Source organism: Carcharodon carcharias, chromosome 9 (genome assembly GCF_017639515.1).
Source record: "Carcharodon carcharias isolate sCarCar2 chromosome 9, sCarCar2.pri, whole genome shotgun sequence".
In the NCBI taxonomy this organism is placed as follows: Eukaryota; Metazoa; Chordata; class Chondrichthyes; order Lamniformes; family Lamnidae; genus Carcharodon; species Carcharodon carcharias.
The window spans coordinates 131,827,889-131,847,668 of NC_054475.1; the positions used below are offsets into that span (position 1 = coordinate 131,827,889).

Consider the following 19,780-nt stretch of genomic DNA (forward strand, 5'->3'; position numbering starts at 1 on the left):
CTTTCATTCCTGGGATCATTCTCGAGAACCTGCTCTGGACCCTCTCCAGGGCCAGTACATCCTTCCTGAGATACGGGGCCCAAAATTGCTCACAATATTCTAAATGTGGTCTGACCAGAGCCTTATAAAGCCTCAGCAGCACATCCCTGCTTTTATATTCTAGTCCTCTCAAAATAAATGCCAACATTGCATTTACCTTCCTAACTACTGACTCAACCTGCAAGTTAACCTTAAGAGAATCCTGGACTAGGACTCCCAAGTCCCTTTGCACTCCAGATTTCTGAATTCTCTCCCCATTTAGAAAATAGTTCATGCCTCTATTCTTCCTACCAAAGTGCATGACCTCACACTTCCCCACATTGTATTCCATCTGCCACTTCTTTGCCCATTCTCCTAACCTGTCCAAATCCTTCTGCAGCCTCCCCACCTCCTCAATACTACCTGTCCCTCCAACTATTTTTGTATCATCTGCAAACTTAGCCAGGATGCCCGCAATTCCTTCATCTAGATCATTAATGTATAAAATGAAAAGTTGTGGTCTCAACACTGACCCCTGCGAAACTCCACTAGTCACCGGCCGGCATCCTGAGAAGGACCCCCTTATCCCCACTCTCTGCCTCCTGCCAGACAGCCAATCTTCTATCCATGCTAATACCTTGCCTCTAACACCATGGGCTCTTATCTTACTGAGCAGCCTCCTGTGCGGCACCTTGTCAAAGGCCTTCTGGAAGTCCAAGTAGATAACATCCATTGGCTCTCCTTTGTCTAACCTACTCGTTACCTCCTCAAAGAATTCTAACAGATTTGTCAGGCATGACCTCCCCTTGATGAAACCATGCTGATTTTGCCCGATTTTACCATGCACTTCCAAGTATTCTGAAATCTCATCCTTAATAATGGACTCTAAAATCTTACCAACGACTGAGGTCAGGCTAATTGGCCTGTAATTTCCCATCTTTTGCCTCACTCCCTTCTTAAACAGTGGGGTTACATTAGCGATTTTCCAGTCCTCCCTGACTCCAGTGATTCCTGAAAGATCACCGCTAACGCCTCCCCTACCTCTTCAACTATCTCCTGCAGAACTCTGGGGTGTAATCCATCTGGTCCAGGTGATTTATCCACCTTCATACCTTTCAGTTTTCCTAGCACGTTCTCCTTGGTAATGGCCACCATACTCACCTCTGCCCCCTGACTCTCTTGAATTTTTGGGATGTTACTCGTGTCTTCCACTGTGAAGACTGACGCAAAGTACCTATTCAGTTCCTCCACCAATTCTTTGTTCCCCACTACTACTTCTCCAGCGTCACTTTCCAGTGGCCGAATGACCACTTTTGCCTCTCTCTTACCCTTTATATATCTAAAGAAACTCTTGCAATCTTCTTTTATATTACTGGCTAGTTTACCCTCATATTTAATCTTCTCCCTCCTTATTTCTTTTTTAGTTGTCCTCTGTTGGTCTTTGTAGGCTTCCCAATCCCCTGGTTTCCCACTGCTCTTCGCCGCATTGTAGCTTTCTCTTTAGCTTTTATGCTGTCCCTGACTTCCCTTGTCAGCCATGGTTGCCTCGTCCTCCCTTTAGTATACTTCTTCTTCCTGGGGATGAATTTTTGCTGTGTCTCCCAAATTACTCACAGAAACTCCTACCATTGCTGTTCCACTGTCTTTCCTGCTCGGCTCATCTCCCAGACAATTCTGGCCAGCAACTCCTTCATGCCTCTGTAGTTGCCTTTATTCAACTGTAATACCGTTACATCTGGTTCCAGCTTTTTCCTCTCAAATTGCAGGGTAAATTCTATCATATTATGGTCACTTCCTCCTAAGGGTTCCTTCACCTTAAGCTCCCTTATCAAATCTGCCTCATTACACATCACTAAATCTAGAATTGCCTGTTCCCTAGTGGGCTCCACCACAAGCTGCTCCAAAAAGCCATCTCGTAAACATTCCACAAATTTCCTATTATTTTCCCATTAGTCATAACTTCTTGGAGTTTTACCCTTCCCTCCACCCCCCCAGTTTCTAGTTTAAAGTCCTGTTGACCACCCTATTTACCCTTTTCACTAGAACATTGGTCCCAGATCGGTTCAGGTGGAGACCATCCCAACGGTACAGATCCCGCCTGCTCCAATACTGATGCCAGTGCCCCACGAAATGGAACCCCTCTTTCCCGCACCACTCCTTTAGCCATGTGTTTACTTCCCTTATTCTCGCGTCCCTATGCCAATTTGCACGTGGTTCGGGTAGTAATCCAGAGATTATAACCCTTCTTTAATTTGGTTCCTAGTTCCTGATAATCCCCAGACAGGTCCTCTTTCCTAGCCTTACCTATGTTATTTGTCCCGACCTGGACCACAACACTGGATCCTCCCCCTTCCTCTCCAATATCCTTTCAAGCCTGTCAGAGATGTCCCTCACCCTAGCACCGGGCAGGCAACATACCACGCGGGACTCTCAATCCTGCTTACAAAGGATGCTATCAATTCCCCCAATTATAGAATCCCCTACAACTACCACTTGTCTTTTTGCTCCCCTCTCTTGAATGGCCTCCTGTGTCATGGTGCCATGGTCAGCTGGCTCAACCTCCCTACAGCCCTCTTCCTCATCCACACAGGGAGCAAGTACCTCATACCTGTTGAACAAGGTCAAGAGCTGAGGCTCCTCTGTTCCTGAACACAGGATCCCTCTACCTGCCTCACTTGCAGTCACAGCTTGCTGACCCTGACCACTGACCAAACTTGAAGTACTTAATCTACCGGGTGTGACTGCCTCCTGATGTAAAGCGTCCAGGTAACTCTCCCCCTTCCGGATGTGCTGCAGCGTCCAGAGCTCTGACTCCAGCTCATCAATTCTGAGCCGGAGTTCCTCCAGCAACCAACACTTGCTACAGCTGTGGTCACTGTGGCTCGCAATGGGATCTGCCAGCTCCCACATCATACAGCTACAGCACATCACCTGCCCAGCCATCTCTACTTAGATAATTAATTTATTAATTAGCTTTGCAGTGTTTTTTTTTCAAATTTGATGCAGATTTCCTACCAACCAATCAGGTCACAGCTTTCTAGTGATGTCACTTTTTCAGTTTTGGCTTCAGTTATTCTGTGCCCCGAGGTCATCGCTCTGGTGCTCCTCCCTCCGAGTCTGCTCCCTAGAGACAAGGCTGCGAATCCCCGAGGTAAGCTATATTTATACTCACCGCTCCAGTGCTCCTCCCTCAGAGTCTGCTCCCAGGATTACTCACCAATCAGCTGCTTTTTCTTTAAAATCCACTTTCAGAAGAGTGTCCTTCGCAGGTCTGGTGCACTCCTGAAGGCACTGCCTCTTCCTCTCTCTCTTATTTTTATTTTTGAGGAGGAGGGATGGAAACACTACGGCAATGTAATGTTTGGGGCTATTCCGTTCTTTGACAGTAGGTCCTCCTCGATTTCCTCCTGAGTCACGGTGGCTGCGATGACTTCTCCCAGAATGCTTCAGTCACTTCTCACCAGCGCCTTCTGTTGGGTCCTACCGATACTGTCATGGACAGATGCATCTGCAGCAGGCAGGTTGGTGAGGATGGGGTCAAATATGTTGTTCCCTATTGTTGAATCCCTCACCACCTGCCGCAGATCCAGTCAAGCAGCTGTGTCGTTTAGGAAACAGCCAGCTCGGTCAGTAGCAGTGCTACCAAGCTATTCTTGGTGATGGATATTGAAGTCTGCCACCCAGAGTACATTCCACACCCTTGTCACCCTCAGAGCTTCCTCCAAGTGGTGTTCAACATGGAGGAGCACTGATTCATCAGCTGGGGGAACGTGGTAATCAGCAGGAGGATTCCTTGCTCATGTTTGACCTGATGCCATAAGACTTCATGGGGTCAGGAGCTGATGTTGAGGACTCCCAAGGAAACTCCCTCCTGACTGTATACCACTGTGCTGCCACCTCTGCTGGGTCTGTCCTGCTGGTGGACAGGATATACCCAGGGATGGTGATGGTCCGGGACATTATCTGTCAGGTATGATTCCATGAGGATGTCTAAGTCAGGCTGTTGCTTGACTAGTCTGTGAGACAGCTTTGGCACTAGACCCCAGATGTTAGTAAGGAGGACCTGGCAGGGTCAACAGGGCTGCAATTGCTGTTGTTGTTTACGGTGCCTAGGTTGATGCCGGGTTGATTCCTTTTTTGTGACTTTGTAGCAGTTTGTTACAACTGAGTGGCTTGTGGCTTGCTAGGCCATTTCAGGGACATCTAAGAGTCAACCACATTGCTGTGGGTCTGGAGTCATGTGTGGGTCTGGAGTCATGTATAGGCCAGACCAGGACAACAGACTTCCTTCATTAGTAGACATTAGTGAACCAGATGGATTTTTATAACAATCGACAATGGTTTCAATGCCATCATTATATATTTTAATTCCATATTTTTATTGGATTCAAATTCCACCATCTGCCGTGGCAGGTTTCAAACCTGGGTCCCCAGAGCATTACCTTGGGTCTCTGAATTACTAGTCCAGTGACAATACCACCACACCCACATTATATGTGGGGGAGACGATGGTGTAGAGGTATTGTCTGCTGATGGCATGGTGGTATTGTCTATTGTATTGTATTCTAATTCACTGATCATTGTATTGGTCGGTTGGATATTATTGGCAAAACGGACATCAAGAACAAAACGTAGTGGTATAAAACTTCAAAACTGCTGACTTTGCAGCTCTGAAGAGAGACTGTGAATTTGTATCGGGAATCCATACATAGAAATGGAACAAATGAATTTGTTGTTGAGGCTATTATACAAAATGAGGAAAAAAAGATATATTTTATTTAAAAATGTGAAACATAGGAAAATGTTCATAAATAGCATTACTAGATACTTTAAAAGATTCAAGCAAATAAAACTGGGAAGTTATTGAGATTCATACAAATGGCAACCACAGATAATGAAAGAAACATCAGAAAAAAAGAAAAATGGAGCAAATCACAGAGGGCAGCAAGAGCCCCAGAACGTCTTACAACTATTTTAATAATGGGAGGATTAAGGGGTATCTGCTAAAGAATAAATTGGGTAAAGCTTTCACAAATAATCAAAATACATAAGATAATACTGAAAGCATTCCTTGCATCCTTTTTTTCCACACAGGCTGACTATAGTTGTTTCAAAGTTGCAGGTGCACCTTTAAAACAGTGAATCTCACAAAGGCACAATTATAACCAAGTAATACTTTGCCATTCTCTAAAGTTTGGAGAAAATCATTTTATGATTCGTATAAGGTGGTAGAGGGGTAATGTCACAGGACTACCAATCCAGAGACCAAGGGAAATGATCTGGGGATGCGGGCTCAAATCCAACCATGGCAGCTGGTAGAATTTAAATTCAATTAATAAAGATCTGGAATTGAAAGCTAACAACAGTAACCATGAAGTTATCATCAATTGTAAAAAAAAAATTGGTTCATTGATGTCCTTTTGGGGATTGAAGTCTGCCATTCTAGGGAAGTAGAGAAGGTTTTAAACTATGTAGTGGGGGAAACGACCAAATTTAGGAAGACGTGGTAAATCAGAGTAGAGACAAAGCAAAAGAGAAAGGTATTATTACAAGAAATGAAAAACAGACCGTGACAGGAAGGGATATAGAGTACAAACCTAACAGTACACCAACAGATGAGATGAGAGGTTATAAAAAGAATGAAAGGATAAAGGCTCTGTACCTGAATGCACGAAGCATTTAAAACAAAACAGATGACCTGAGAGTGCACATAGAAATAAATAAGTATGATTGATAGCCATTACAGAGACATGGCTGCAGAAGGACATGGATTGGGGCCTGAATATTGAAGGATACAGGATATTTAGGAAGGACAAAAAGTGAGGAAAAGGTGGAGGAGTGGCTCTGTTAGTTCGTGATGGTATTAGTACAACAGAGAGGGATGACCTAAGGTCCTAAAACCAGTATGTGGAAACGGTTTGAGTAGAGATGAGAAATGGTAAAGGCAAGAAGTCACTGGTGGGAGTCGTGTACAGGCCCCCTAATAGTAACCACATGGTCGGGTGAAGCATTAAGGAAGAGATAATGGGAGCTTGTCAGAAAGGCGCGGCAATAATCATGGGAGATTTTAATCTACATGTAAGGCAGAATTTTGACCTCGTTGGGCGGTTCAAAAACGGCACAGGCAGCCCCAGAGAGGCTGCCCATGTTGGAGTTGCTGCAAGAACACGGCTGCAAAGGTAGATGTAGACACCAGGCGGGAGGTGAGGTCAGCTGGGCACTTAGCCCCCATTTTTCGAACGAGTGCCCCGCCGTCCTCCTGGAGGAGGTGGCTGCCAGGAGGGACACCCTCGTCCCCAGAGATGGGAGGAGGAGGCCACTGCACCTCACAAAGAGGGCTGGGATGAGGTGGCTGCCCAGGTGAGCAGTGATGGCACGGTACAGCTCACCTGGGTGCAGTGCCGCAAGAGGTTTAATGACCTGCTGCGCTCAGGAAGGGTGAGTACTGTGTTGACATGGGTCATTGTGTTGAAGTGTTAAGGGTTGACTGTCTCCCCGTGGAGCTCAGGTGTGTTAGAGTCTAATTACAACTGTCAATGACGCTGGAACTAGCCAAGGAGGTGAGCCATGGACTGAGTGCCTTGTGGCTCAAGGGCCATTACTCAGATGTGCTCTGCAAGGTGCTCCTCAGCTGGGGTTGGCCAGGCTGCAGTGGCGCTGCAGGTAGAGAGTGGGGTAATCAATGCTCCTTTGTCCTTTCAGGAAAAGACATCCCATAATAATATTGAGAGGTCGTGGATGGCGGACAACCCCCACATCTCCTTATCCTCTCCAGATACAAGCAGGACACCTTGAAGCTCGAGAGGTGCCATGCACCTCTGTCATATGGCTGCGGAGAGGCTGAGGTGTCAGACGAATGTAAGAGCGCAGTGCATTGAGTTGAGAGTTTCAGATGGTGCAAACATTCTTGTGTAGTTTCATCATCGATGGGAGCCTCCAGACCGAATTCCCCATTGATAATTGAAAGACGATGGGACCATGATGTAGATCTCCATTATCTCACCAGGGTGCCTGGCATGCACAGTGACAGTGTGATGCCTTAAACTAATAATGTATCCTCGTTCTCCCTTAGATCTACCACCAAGCAGCCAATCTCAGGAGCTACCCCTGACACTGGAGGTCCACCAGGCTCCAGAAGCACCTGTGTCACACCCGCTCTCTGAAGCAGGCACCAGCGCAGATACTAGCACCTCAGGGGTTCCTGAGGATGTACTCAGACCTGCAAGCCCTCACACAGGCACTGACCTCAAGTGGTCAGTTTCCGTGTGTGAGATGGATGAGGCACCCAGTATCCCAACTAGCTGCCCATCTATCAATGGCAAGCAGAGGGGTCCACAGTGACCTCATGTTGACACATATGCTGCTTGTCGTCTCTACGGGCTCCTCTCAGGGCATTCTGGATGATGGCAGCAGCTCCTCCACCCATCTACCAGTGACTGTGGCATCTGATGAGGCTGCGGCAACTGGGGAGATGCCAGCCTTGGCACTGGCTACTCGCTCCCTGGCGGGACCAGCACAGGCTCCACTGGCCAGAGGATGACCCCCAAGGTCATCGAGCCCAACAGAACACCAGTGTCAGCAGGCTGTCTCCAATGCCGGTGCCAGCGAGGGAGGTACACCAAGACGTAGCACTCGCAAATGTAAGTTTAAAGCACCATAAGCACAAGAGGGACTGGTCACGGCTGATTTTTTGTTCTCCCATTTTCTTCTTCCTTTTTATAATCAACACTGGATATTATTCTGTTCATAATCTGAGAGTGCAAACACTCTATTACATTTGCTTTTGTGTTATTGGCCTGAGTATGTTTTGTTTCGTAGGTACAGGGTACGCCAGTATGTAATGCTAGATGTGGATGGCTCAATACTTTAATGCACAGGCACTGAGTGTGTGTATCTTGGGGGCAAAGGAAAGGGTCATTTCTGACATCCAGGATGGTGGCGGCAGCCCTGGTCTGAGGAAGTAGTGCTTATTTGGCAGCCTAGCTGAAGAGGCATTGGATCAAGGTGACCCTGGTGTCCCTGCTCTTTGGAGGTTACTGAGGTCTGGCTCACACCCTTAGCATTTTCCTCATCATGCTTCTCTTCTGATTCACTACTGGATTAATCATCTGAGGCCTATGGAGCTGTGTCAAGATCCTCTTCCTCCATTGGGTCCCCCCTTGTCAGTGCCAGATTGTGGAGAGTGCAGCATGCAACCACTATCAGTGACACCCGCTCTGGGGGGCTTTGTAGTGCACCCGTGAATGGTCCAGGCATCGGGAGCATCTTGAGAAAACCTATGGCTCCTATTTTACTGCTGCTCTGTCTCTGTTCTTGGGTGGCAGAGAGGCATCATGAACCACCTTTTCAAGGGATCACCCAGCAGCCATCCATCTAGTCAGACTGGAGCACTGAAGAGCCTCAGCACCTGGGAGTGTGTCTGAGGATGTACACGTCATGGGAGCTGCCAGGGTACCTTGCATAGACTTGCAGAATCTGCATCCTGTGGTCACACATTATCTGCACATTCGTGGAGTGGAATCCCTTCCTGTTGACAAAGGCACGTGGCTCACCCATTGGTGATGGCCACGTGTGCAGTCGATGGCACCCTGGGCGCGAGGGAACCCAGCAATCACTGAAAAGTCTCTGGCTCACTCAGCCTGGCTGGCCTCTTCCATATGGAAATGGAGGAAAATCAATACTCACCTGAACAGAGATTCTGTCACCAGCTTGACACAAATGTGGACAGCTTATTGGGAGGCTCCACACAGATTCCCCACTGAGCCCTGGAGGGGGCCGCTGGCATAGAAGTTTAGGGCCACGGTGACCTTCAGAGCCACTGACATAGGGTGCCCACACAGTCGAGGCTGAGCTCAGGCCCAATCATCTGACAAATGGAGGTCACTGCCTCCCTTGAGAAGTGGAGCCTCTAGCACTTCGGACATATTGAGGTACCTGCATCACTGCCTGTAAACTCTAGCAGCAGGATAGTGAAGTCTTCAGTGACGCCTTCAGTCTTGGACTATCTGCTGGCCTGTGCCCCTTGTGCCTGAATCTCCCCTCCCACAGGTCTCTCCTGTAGAAGCTGCATTGGGACGCCTGGCCTCCTCTCCCTTCTGCCTCTCTCTTCCTCCTTGGAGGAAGTGCCACCAGTGGAGGCCACAATCCCGATTACCAGGGTAACCGATACCTGGAAGGGTATGGTCCAAATCCTCAGGGGGCCTTGGAGACACCAATGAGTCCTGAAATGAAGCCTGGAAAGGCTAAGAATGAAACCCCGGACAAAGATGAAGCTGCCAAGAACTGATAAGCCACCAGCAGCAAACTATCTCCAAAACTCCTCTCTACTCACACTGGCAATGCTGCTGATTCTTTTTATCCCGCCCTTGGATGAGGTTTTGCAAATTATGGACTGCCTGCCTGCCCGTTTTGCCCATGCGATGAACGCAAAGTCCCACGGGCAACATTAAATCGGTGTCAATTGAGTTCTTAAGGGCCATAACTGGCCTCTTAATTAATGGCAGGTGCGGTTTTGACTCCTGTGCGGTCCTGCTGACTGAAATATCGATCGAGTGCGCGATGACGTCGGGATGCTTGCCAACTTCATCACGTGTCATTTTACACTCGTTTGGGTCCGACGCACGCCTGCCCAATGAGCGGAAAATTCTGCCCATAGACTAGAAAAGTCAGATGGGCAAAGGCAGCCTAGATGAGGAGTATATTGAATGTTTTCAGGATGTTTCTTAGAACAGCATGTTCTGGAGCCTACCAGACAGCAGGCTATACTCAACCTGGTATTGTGCAACAAGATGGGATTAATGACCTCATAATGAAGGCACCCCTAGGTAGCAGTGACCATAATACAATTGAATTTTACATTCAGATTGAGGGAGAGAGGAATGGGTCTGAGACCATGTCTTTAAACTTAAATGAGGGCAATTATGAGGACATGAAAGCAGAGTTGGCGAAAGTGAATTGGCAAATTATGTTGAGGGATAGGCCAATAGAGATGCAGTGGCAAACATTTAAGGGGATACAACAAAATGCACAGCATAGATACATTCCAACGAATAAGAAAAAGAGATGGACATACCATCCATGATTAACTAGAAAGGTTAACAATAGTATCAAAAAGCATATAATTATGCAAATGCAGGTGGAAGGTTAGAAGATTGGACAGAATATAAGGAACAGCATAGGATGACTAAAAGATTAATAAGGAGGGAAAAATTAAAGTACAAGAGAAAGCTATCCAAAAATATAAAAACAGATAGTAAGAGCTTCTATAAATATTTAAAATAAGAAAAGAATGAACAAAGTGAGTGTTGGTCCTATAGAAAGCGAGTCTGGATAATTGATAATGGAAAACAAGGAGATGGTAGATGAATTGAACAGATATTTTGCATCAGTCTTCTCTATAGAGAATACAAGAAACATCCCAGAAGCAGCTATAAATAAGGAAATGGAGGGGAGGGAGAAACTCAGGAAAATTTTTAAGGCAGGGCAGATGCGAGCAGGAAGTTTCCTCTTGTGGGAGAATCTAGAATGAGGAGTCACTGTTTAAAAATAAGTGGTCGCCCATTTAAAACACAGAGATGAGGTGAAATATTTCCTCCCTGAGTGCTTTGTGTCTTTGGAACTCTTACTGAAAAGGCAGTGGAAACAGAGGGCGGAATTTTCCCAGATTTGCACACCCTCCTGTCCCTAGCCACTGACCAAATCAGAAGACCCTATCCTAAATGGTGTGACTGCCACCTGGTACGAAGTATCCAGGTAACTTTCCCTCTCCCTGATGTGTCACAGGGTCTGCAGCTCAGCCTCCAGCTCAATGAATCTGAAACAAAAACAGAATTACCTGGAAAAACTCAGCAGGTCTGGCAGCATCGGCGGAGAAGAAAAGAGTTGACGTTTCGAGTCCTCATGACCCTTTCGAGTCATGAGGACTCGAAACGTCAACTCTTTTCTTCTCCGCCGATGCTGCCAGACCTGCTGAGTTTTTCCAGGTAATTCTGTTTTTGTTTTGGATTTCCAGCATCCGCAGTTTTTTTGTTTTTATCAATGAATCTGAGTTCCTCAAGCCGCAAACACTTACTGCAGATGCATTTGCCCTGGATAACAATGTTATCCAGGAGTTCCCACATGCTGCAGCCCTGACACATCACCTAGTCCTGCCAGCCTTCATGTGTTTTAAATAATTACTTAATGATATTAAAATATATAAGAAAGCAACATAAATAAGTAATTATTAACTTTACCACCAATTTATGTATAATTTTAAATCTTAGAGATACAATAGAATTTACCCACTTGCCAGATACTCACCAAACAGTTAGCTCCTTTCCCTGTAGCAGAGGAAGAACCCTATGGGGTGAGAAAGATAAAAAATAGGAAACAAGTGCCTCCTCTTCCCTTCACTGAACTCCCCCTCTCATCAAACCCAAAGGTGGAATCGTCTCAGATTTGCACTAAGTGCAGTAGCGAGCGGGAAAAAGAACGTTTTTCCGTCGGCCGCAATGGTGAGTTTTTGCGCCGTATGATCCCAATCTCACCTTGTTAACCCAGGAAACACGCTGTTTGATGGTGGGTGGGTTCTGATTCCCCCGCCACGCCATCGCCTCACTGCTTTATCACAACAGGCACTATATTTATAGTGCAGCCACAGACCCACCCCTCAGAGCTTCCAGCCCAGGACTGCTGCACAGAAGACATGGCTCCAAAAGGAAAGAAGACTGCAGCGCCCTGCCCCCGCTACCCCCTCCGCCCCCCCCACCACACCGCGCCCCCCCCCCCACTCCGCGCCGCCACCCCTCCTCCCTCCCCACTTCAGTGTAGTGACACATCCCTAGAGTGCCTTTTGGACACCATGGAGGCCTGCCGTGACATCCTCTATCTCTGCTCTGGTTGCAGGAGGGCCAGCAACATCATCAATCCAGCTTGGGAGATGGCGGCAGCAGTGGTCAGTGCCAACACCCTGCAAAGTAGGACAGCCACCAGTGCTACAAGATGAATGATCCTCCTTTCCGCCATGATAAGTCACTCTTCCTTTCACTTCCAACTCAGAGTCGCAAACCCATCACACATTCACAGGGGTCTCTCACAGCCAGTTCAAGGGATATCACCATTCACTCTCACATACACACACCTTCATTGTCCTCATCCCATCCATGGGACCACTCACCTCTCAAACATGCCAGGCATACTTATCTGGCATGGCAGGTGTCCCACTTAATCTCTTTCCATCTGTATTCATACAGGACAAGCTTGCACACAACAAGAAGGACAGATATATCCCAGGCTGTTGAGGGAGGCAGGTGAAATGATATCAGGGGCTCTGGCAGTAATTTTCAAGTCCTCTCTGGCCACAGGTGAGGTGCCAGAGGACTGGAGGACTGCTAACTTTGGCCTGTTATCAAAAAAGAGAAGGGATAGACCAGGAAATTAGAGACCAGTCAGTCTAACCTCAGTGGTGGGGAAGTTACTAGGAAGAATTCTGAGGGACAGAACATATCTGCACTTGGTGAGACACAGATTAACCAGGGATAGTCAGCATGGATTTGTTAAGGGGAGGTCATGATTGACAAATTTAGTCAAATCTTTTGAGGAGGTAACCAGGAGTGTTGATGAGGGTAATGTGTTTGATATGGTCTACATGGACTTTAGCAAGGCTTTTGGTAAGGTCTCTCATGGCGGACTGATCGAGAAGGTAAGAGCCCATAGAATCCAAGGCAAAGTGGCATGTTGGATCCAAAATTGGCTAAGAGGCAGGAAGCAGAAGGTGATGGTAGAGGGATGTTTCTGTGGCTGGAAGTCTGTTTCCAGTGGGGTTCCGCAGGGCTCAGTGCTGGGGCCCTTGCTGTTATTGGTGTACATAAATGATTTGGATTTAAATCGAGGGGGTATGAGCAAGAAGTTCACAGGTGACACGTGAATTGGACACGTGAAAATTGGTAGGGTGGTAAACAGTGAGTAGGATAGCTGTAAACTGCAGGAGGATATCAATGGGCTGGTCAGGTGGGCTGGGCAGTGACAAATGGAATTCAACCTGGAAAAGTGTGAGGTAATGTACTTGGGAAGGGCTAACAAGGCAAGGCATTACACCATGAATGGTAGGACCTTGGAAAGTACTGAAGATCAGAGGGACCTTGGTGTGCATATCCATAGATCCCTGAAGGTAGCAGGGCAGGTAGATAAGGTGGTTAAGAAGGCATATGGGATACTTGCCTTTATTAGTCGAGGCACAGAATACAAGAGGAGGGAGGTTATGCTGGAACTGTATAAAACGCTGGTTAGGCTACAACTGGAGTACTATGTGTGGTTCTGGTCACCACATTAAAGGAAGGACGTGATTGCACTGGAGAGGGTGCAGAGGAGATTTACCACGATACTACCTGGGCTGGAGGGTCTGAGCTATGAGGAAAGATTGGATATGCTGGGGTTGTTTTCCTCAGAGCAGTGAAGGTTGAGTGGGGACCTGATGGAGGTGTATAAGATTATGAGGGGTTTAGATAGGGTGGATAGGGAGGCATCTTTTCCATTAGTAGAGGGGTCAATAACCAGGGGGGCATAGATTTAAGGTAAGAGGTAGAAAGCCAGGAGGGGAGTTGAGGAGAAATTTTTTCATGTACAGTGTGGTGGGATTCTGGAACACACTGCCTGAAAGGGCGGTTGAGTCAGAAACTCTCGTAGTATTTAAAAATTCGCTTGTATTGCCATAGCCCTGGAAGGCTATGGGCTAAGCACTAGAAAATGGGATTAGTGTAGCCAGATCTTTGTTAATTGACATGGGCATGATGGGCTGAATGGCCTCCTTCCGTGCTGTAGACATCTATGAGGTGGCAGGCTGGTGGAGGAATGCCAAAATCAAGGTTTTCACGGACTTTGAAAATAGAGTCATCCAGCTGGCCGGTGAAGATCTGGGCCTTTCCTATACAGACGGTGAGGTCGGTGGTGCTCTACCAAGATCCTCCAGCAGTGCAACATCCATCAAACAACCATGCTGTGAGTCACTTCCCCTGTTCTGCAGTGCCCTGCATACACTAATTATCACTCCTTGCTTTCGTAAGCACATCTGGCAGACAGCCGACAGAGTCAACAACCCAGGGCCTCCAATCAAGCTCCGAAGACACCTCTAAAAAGGAATCTGAAGGTACCTTCATTGAAGACCCATCACAGCACTCACCCACACCTTCCACTAGTGCAGAGGCTCACATCTCGGTGGAACCTAGCTTTAGAGGAGCCTCGGGATCACAATCTGGTGAGAATATCGCATTGTCTGATCCACAGCATGCAACAGCAGGGACTTCCCAGGTCTCTGGCACTCGAAGGTTTGCTGGAGGCCAGAAATCTGCTGAGTTTGAATCAGATCACAAAGCTCCGGACTCAGTCATACCTCAGTTGCTGGAGCTGCAAAGGCAAGCTTGGGAACATCAGAAAGGGATGTCTGCTGCATTCCTCAGCTTGCAAGGCATGATGGAGGAGTCTGTCCACCTTCAGTCTGAGGTGATAGCATTGGCACCTCAATGCACAGAGGTAAACAGTGGTAGGATGGCAGCTGCCTTGGAGACCTTGGTCCAGGATTTCGCTCCGGCACTGCTGCGTGGGCTCAACTCCATCGCTGTTGCTATAGTTGGCTTCAACAGTGGAAATGTGAGAGGGGTGCTGGACAGCTCGATCTCATTCCAGCCACCCCTGCTCCTCAAGGAGTCAGCCTGGAAACCCCAGGCACCCATAGGGAGCAGGATCCACAGGTGCACACTCCAGGCCCATCCATCAAGGTGACTCCAAGAGTGTCCAGCCCATCCGACTTCTGTGACTTCAGCAGCTCTAGCTCCACAGGCCAAGGAGGGTGCCACTGCCACACAGCAGAGCCCTGAAAGCAGGCCGGGGCACTCCAGGTCTCAGACGATGCCCGCCAAGGTCATCACAGATAGGGCATAGCAGTCAGCAAGCTGTCTCCACTTCTGCTGTGGATGTCAGTGGAGCACCAAGATGTAGTGACAAGTTTAGGAAGTAGATGCAGTTGCACAGCCTGGCCACAGGTGTTAATCACTTGTACATAATGTTCACTGTTGTAAATAAATTCCCAAGAAGTCTCCCTGCCTATGACTCCTTGTTCTGATGAGCAGTGTTCATGTCACTCAGATGTGACACTTTCGTTCCTGCACAAGATAAAGGCAGGTGTCTCAGTCCATGGCTCTTCCCTGTGCTTTGTGTAGCCTTCAGACCAAAGTGATGGTCAGCCTCCCACTCACTGGACACATTACTGATGCCTGCACCTCGTTGGTGCTTGTCATTGCTGCCAGAACGTCGTGGGCAGGCATCACAGAGCTCCGTTATTCTCTGTGTGCTGTCAGCAACTTTAAGGTGCGGCTGGCCCCCATCTCTTCAGCATCTGTGACCAGTGATTTGTGGTCCTGAAGGGCTCAGGTGCTGAAGACGGACAAAACATCAGATGTTTCTAGGGTTTCATGGCTGAGTCTCTGAGATGGCCCTGATCACAGAGCGCAAGCGAGCTGCCCTCAGCCAGACAGGAGTCAGACATTTTCAGAGGCTATGTGAAGATTTATGGAGTGTCCTCAATGCATGTCGTCATCATCCTCCTGCAATCGAGTGACTATTAGGGCCTCCACCACCTCTCCATGACAGGAGCATTCTCACAAAGTGGATTCATGCTACCATAAACCAGACTGGAGTCAAACATTCACAAATGCAATGTGAGGAACTTTGGGGTCACCTCACTGCATGTTGTCATAATCCTCCATAAATCTAGCAGCTAAGAGGGCCTCTCGAGTGCACCTGCCTTGCCTAGCCAGTGCGAGTGCCTCATCCCCGACATTGTCGCCTCCGAGGAACTCCTCAGCCTCATCCCCATCTGCATCCTCCTCAGATGAGACATGCAGCTCCTCCATCTCCTCCTCAGCCAGCTCATCTCCCCGTTGGAGCGCCAGGTTGTAAAGGGCACAGCAGGCAACAATGATGCATGACACCCTCTGCAGACTGTATTGCAGGGCTCCTCCAGACCAACACAAGTACAACCTCATTTTCGGCATCCCAATGGTCTGCTCCATCAAGATGTGAGCTGCAGCATAAGCCTCATTATACCATCGCTCTGCTGCAGTCTGAGGCTGGGTATCATCAGCCATGTCCCTGAGGAGCCATCCCTACAGCCTCTTTGGACCCTGGAAGACTCTAGGGATCTGTGGCCGACTGAGGATGTAGGAGTCATGGACACTCCCTGGAAACCATGTCTAAACACCTGTAGTATGCATTTGTGGTGGTCACATACCAGCTGCACATTCAGCAAATGGAAGCCCTTAACAAAAACAGAAACAATGGCATCCTGCACCTGTGGGAAACCTGAGATCTGGGCAAATCCCAGCGCTCTTGTATCCTGGCTCTCCTGGTCCCTGACCAGGTGGAAGCTTGTGATATCCCACAGAGGTCACTTATGGAGCCCTGAAAGGAGCCACTGGTGTAAAAATTGAGCACTGCGGTCACTCTCACGGCCACTGGTAGTGGATACCCTCCATGTACCCGTGGTGCCAAATCCTGCAGCAGCTGGCAGATATGACCGAGCAGTTCCTTGGACAAACGCAGTCTTTGGCGATATTTGTTCTCAGTATATTGCAATGCTGCCAGTAAGATACTCTTCAAACATAGCCACTCTCCACGTATCTAAACAAAAAAATAGAAGTTAGGATCTATCAAGCCAGGTTCCAACCTGTGATCAGGCTTGTCCAGTGGTAACATCAGCTGGGATCATGATACTATGAATCTCTTTTGGTTAACTCTGAAGGCCCCTTAATGCATGCCGGAGAGTGCTGGCCACTACTTGGATGGCCAGAGTTTAGTGCACTGCCCGAAACCCTAGCCACCTCCACCCCAGTCCACCTAACCAATTGGAGGCAGCTTTGCTCACTGGACTACATGCTGTGCTCTGAGCTCAGGCACCAGCATTCTCCTAACCCCCACTGCAAGGCTGCACTGGTAGCTTGAACCATAGGGGAGACTGGTCCAAGCTAGAATGATGACATAGCAAGGGACCATGACTGCTCCTTGGCCAGCTTTAGCAAGGAGATTATACGACATGCCCAGTTGTCCAATTGTTCTGCAGTCCACTAAAACGCTCATAAGTTTTCAGCCTGTGCCCAAGCAGTGAAACGTTCTGGAGCACTTGGTGGCACTTTGATGCCTCTGCATTGCTTGAGTGGGTAGATAAGCCTGAGGTCCAACTCCAAGCGTATTAATGTGGCTGTGTGTAAACTGTCTTAGCTGTGGAGGAATTGTCACTTTATACAAGATTTCCCTAATATGTGGCCACTTCCCTGCCCCTCCACCCTGCACGGGCTTGTGCACTACAATCAACCGCAGTGCAACCCTTGGCCCCCCAAGTCACCTCGACCGCAGTGCAGCCCTTGGCCCCCCAAGTCACCTCGACCGCAGTGCAGCCCTTGGCCCCCCAAGTCACCTCGACCGCAGTGCAGCCCTTGGCCCCCCAAGTCACCTCGACCGCAGTGCAGCCCTTGGCCCCAGCCAATGATTTGGACACATAGAGACCCAAATCCCTTTGCTCCTCCATAGAATCACACAGCGGAATCATCCCAGATTTGCACTAGGTGCAGTCTCAGGTGGGAAAAAAGACATGTTACTCTCCGCCCGGAATGGCGGCCATTCATGCTGTATCATCCTAATCCCACCTCATTAATTACGCATTCCCAGGAAACATGCCGTTTTGATGGAAGGCGGGCTCTGATTCACCCGCCACACCATCATCTTGCCACATCATCACGACAGCGCCACATTTAAGGTGCAGCCGGGCACACAACTTCAGCCCAGGATTGTGGTAAAGAAGACATGGCCCTGAAAGGCAAGAAGACTGCAGCCCCCAACCCCTACACCCCCCCTCCCCCCCAACTCCGGTTTAATGATACATTCTTGAGCGCTTCTTGGACGCTGTGGGGGCCCGCCATGATGTCCTCTAACCCCGCTCTGGCAGCATAATGGGCAGCAACATTATCACTGCACTGGATAGGCAATGGCAGTGGTGATCCATGCCAATTCTGCACAGAAGAGGTTGGCCATCCAATGCAGACAGAGGATAAATGATCTCATCTGTGCTTCCAGGGTAAGGCAACCACCTCATCACTCTAAACTCATACACTCAAGCCCATCACACATTCACTGGCATCTCACTCGCTGTCAGCTCAAGGAACATCACCCCTCTCCCTCTCACACACACACCCTCACATCTCCATCTAGCCTCATCTCCTCTGGAGGCTACCTCCTCAGCCCTCACCATCTTGAGGCCACTTACACAGATCAACTTGTGCCTCCACACAAACCCTGGGATACCCCCCTTCCCCAGTACACCTCTCGTCCTGCAGCCTCTTCCCTTGCCTGAGACCACTTCTCCCCCTTCCCCAAGGGAGCCCTAGCCCTGCAGCCAATGAGAAGTGACTTATGGCTGGTCTGATAGGTAAAGAGCGGCCCCAGAGCCCCACTAAAAGTGGGGCTGTCTGCAAAACCTGGCACTGTTGACTGTGAGTGCTGCCTGAATCAAGATAGGCAAACAAACCCCAAAGTCCCGAGCAAAATGCAACTCATCAGGTGCAAGTTGATTATATACAATTGTAAAACACATCGGTGTGCAATCATGCCAACGTGCTCAGATTATCCAGCATGGGGGGATGATTTCGGCGAGCTGGGCTTATAATGATAAATAGATGTATTACAATGAGGTTCCTGACATCCTACGGTGGGAAACGCAGCCCGCCATCGATGGGTAGAGCAGATGATTGCAAACTGGTTTCATGACATTGTGAAACCAATTCTTGGTCTTCTCTCCATACTGTACGCCAAACACACCCAACGCCAGCAGGCATGGAAAATTCCCCCTTCAAAATTTTCACAGTGCAGAAGGAGGCCATTCAGCACATCATGTCTGCACCAGCTCTCTGAATGAGCAATTTATTTAGTCCTATTCTCTCACCTTCTCCCCATAACCTTGCACGATGTTTCTTTTCAGATAATAGTCTAATTTCTTTTTGAATGCCTCGTTTGAACCTGCCTCCACCAAACTCTGGCAGTGCATTCTAGACCTTAAACCACTTGCTGCGTGAAAAAGTATTTTGTCATATCGCTTGTGCTTCTTTTGCAAATTACCTTAAATCTGTACCCTCTTGTTCTCGATCCTTCCACAAGTAGGAACAGTTTCTTCCAATCTACTCTGCCCAGAACACTCGTGATTTTGAATACCTCTGTCAAATCTCCTTTCAGGCTTCTTTTCTCCAAGGAAAACAGTTCCAACTTCTCCAATTATCTTTATAACTGAAGTTCCTGATCCCTGGAACCATGCTCGTGAATCTTTTCTGCAGTCTTTCAAATGAATGCCTTCAAAATTTTCCTAAAGTGCTGCACCCAGAACTGGATACAATACACCAGCTGAGGTCAAACTGGCATCTTATACAAGCTCAGCATTATCTCTTTGTTCTTGTACTTGCATGAGCTCCTAGTCTTTCGCCATTAACAAAATAATCAGAGTTGTTCTTCTTGGATCTAAAGTTGATGAACCCACACTTTCCTACATAAACAGATAAAAGCTATATCACAAAAATGACTCCCTTAGTGGTCTCTAGTTCTCAATTAATCTTGCCACTGAAATATGCCATTAGCCAACAGGACCCCATGAAGAACCATTTCATATCATTTACTATCAAAGCAGCCTGTAATAGCTTACTATAAAAGGTTACACTAATACCTTGTGGACTGATTTAAATTATTTTTC

At 48.0% G+C, this 19,780-nt stretch overlaps 1 protein-coding gene across 1 annotated transcript in view; it reads right to left on the reverse strand.

The window, feature by feature from the left end:
• The window catches only part of LOC121282137 (ras-related protein Rab-39B), a 39,874-nt gene that overhangs the window by 12,022 nt on the left and 8,072 nt on the right, over positions 1-19,780 (reverse strand). The gene's annotated exons all lie outside the window — the stretch shown is intronic.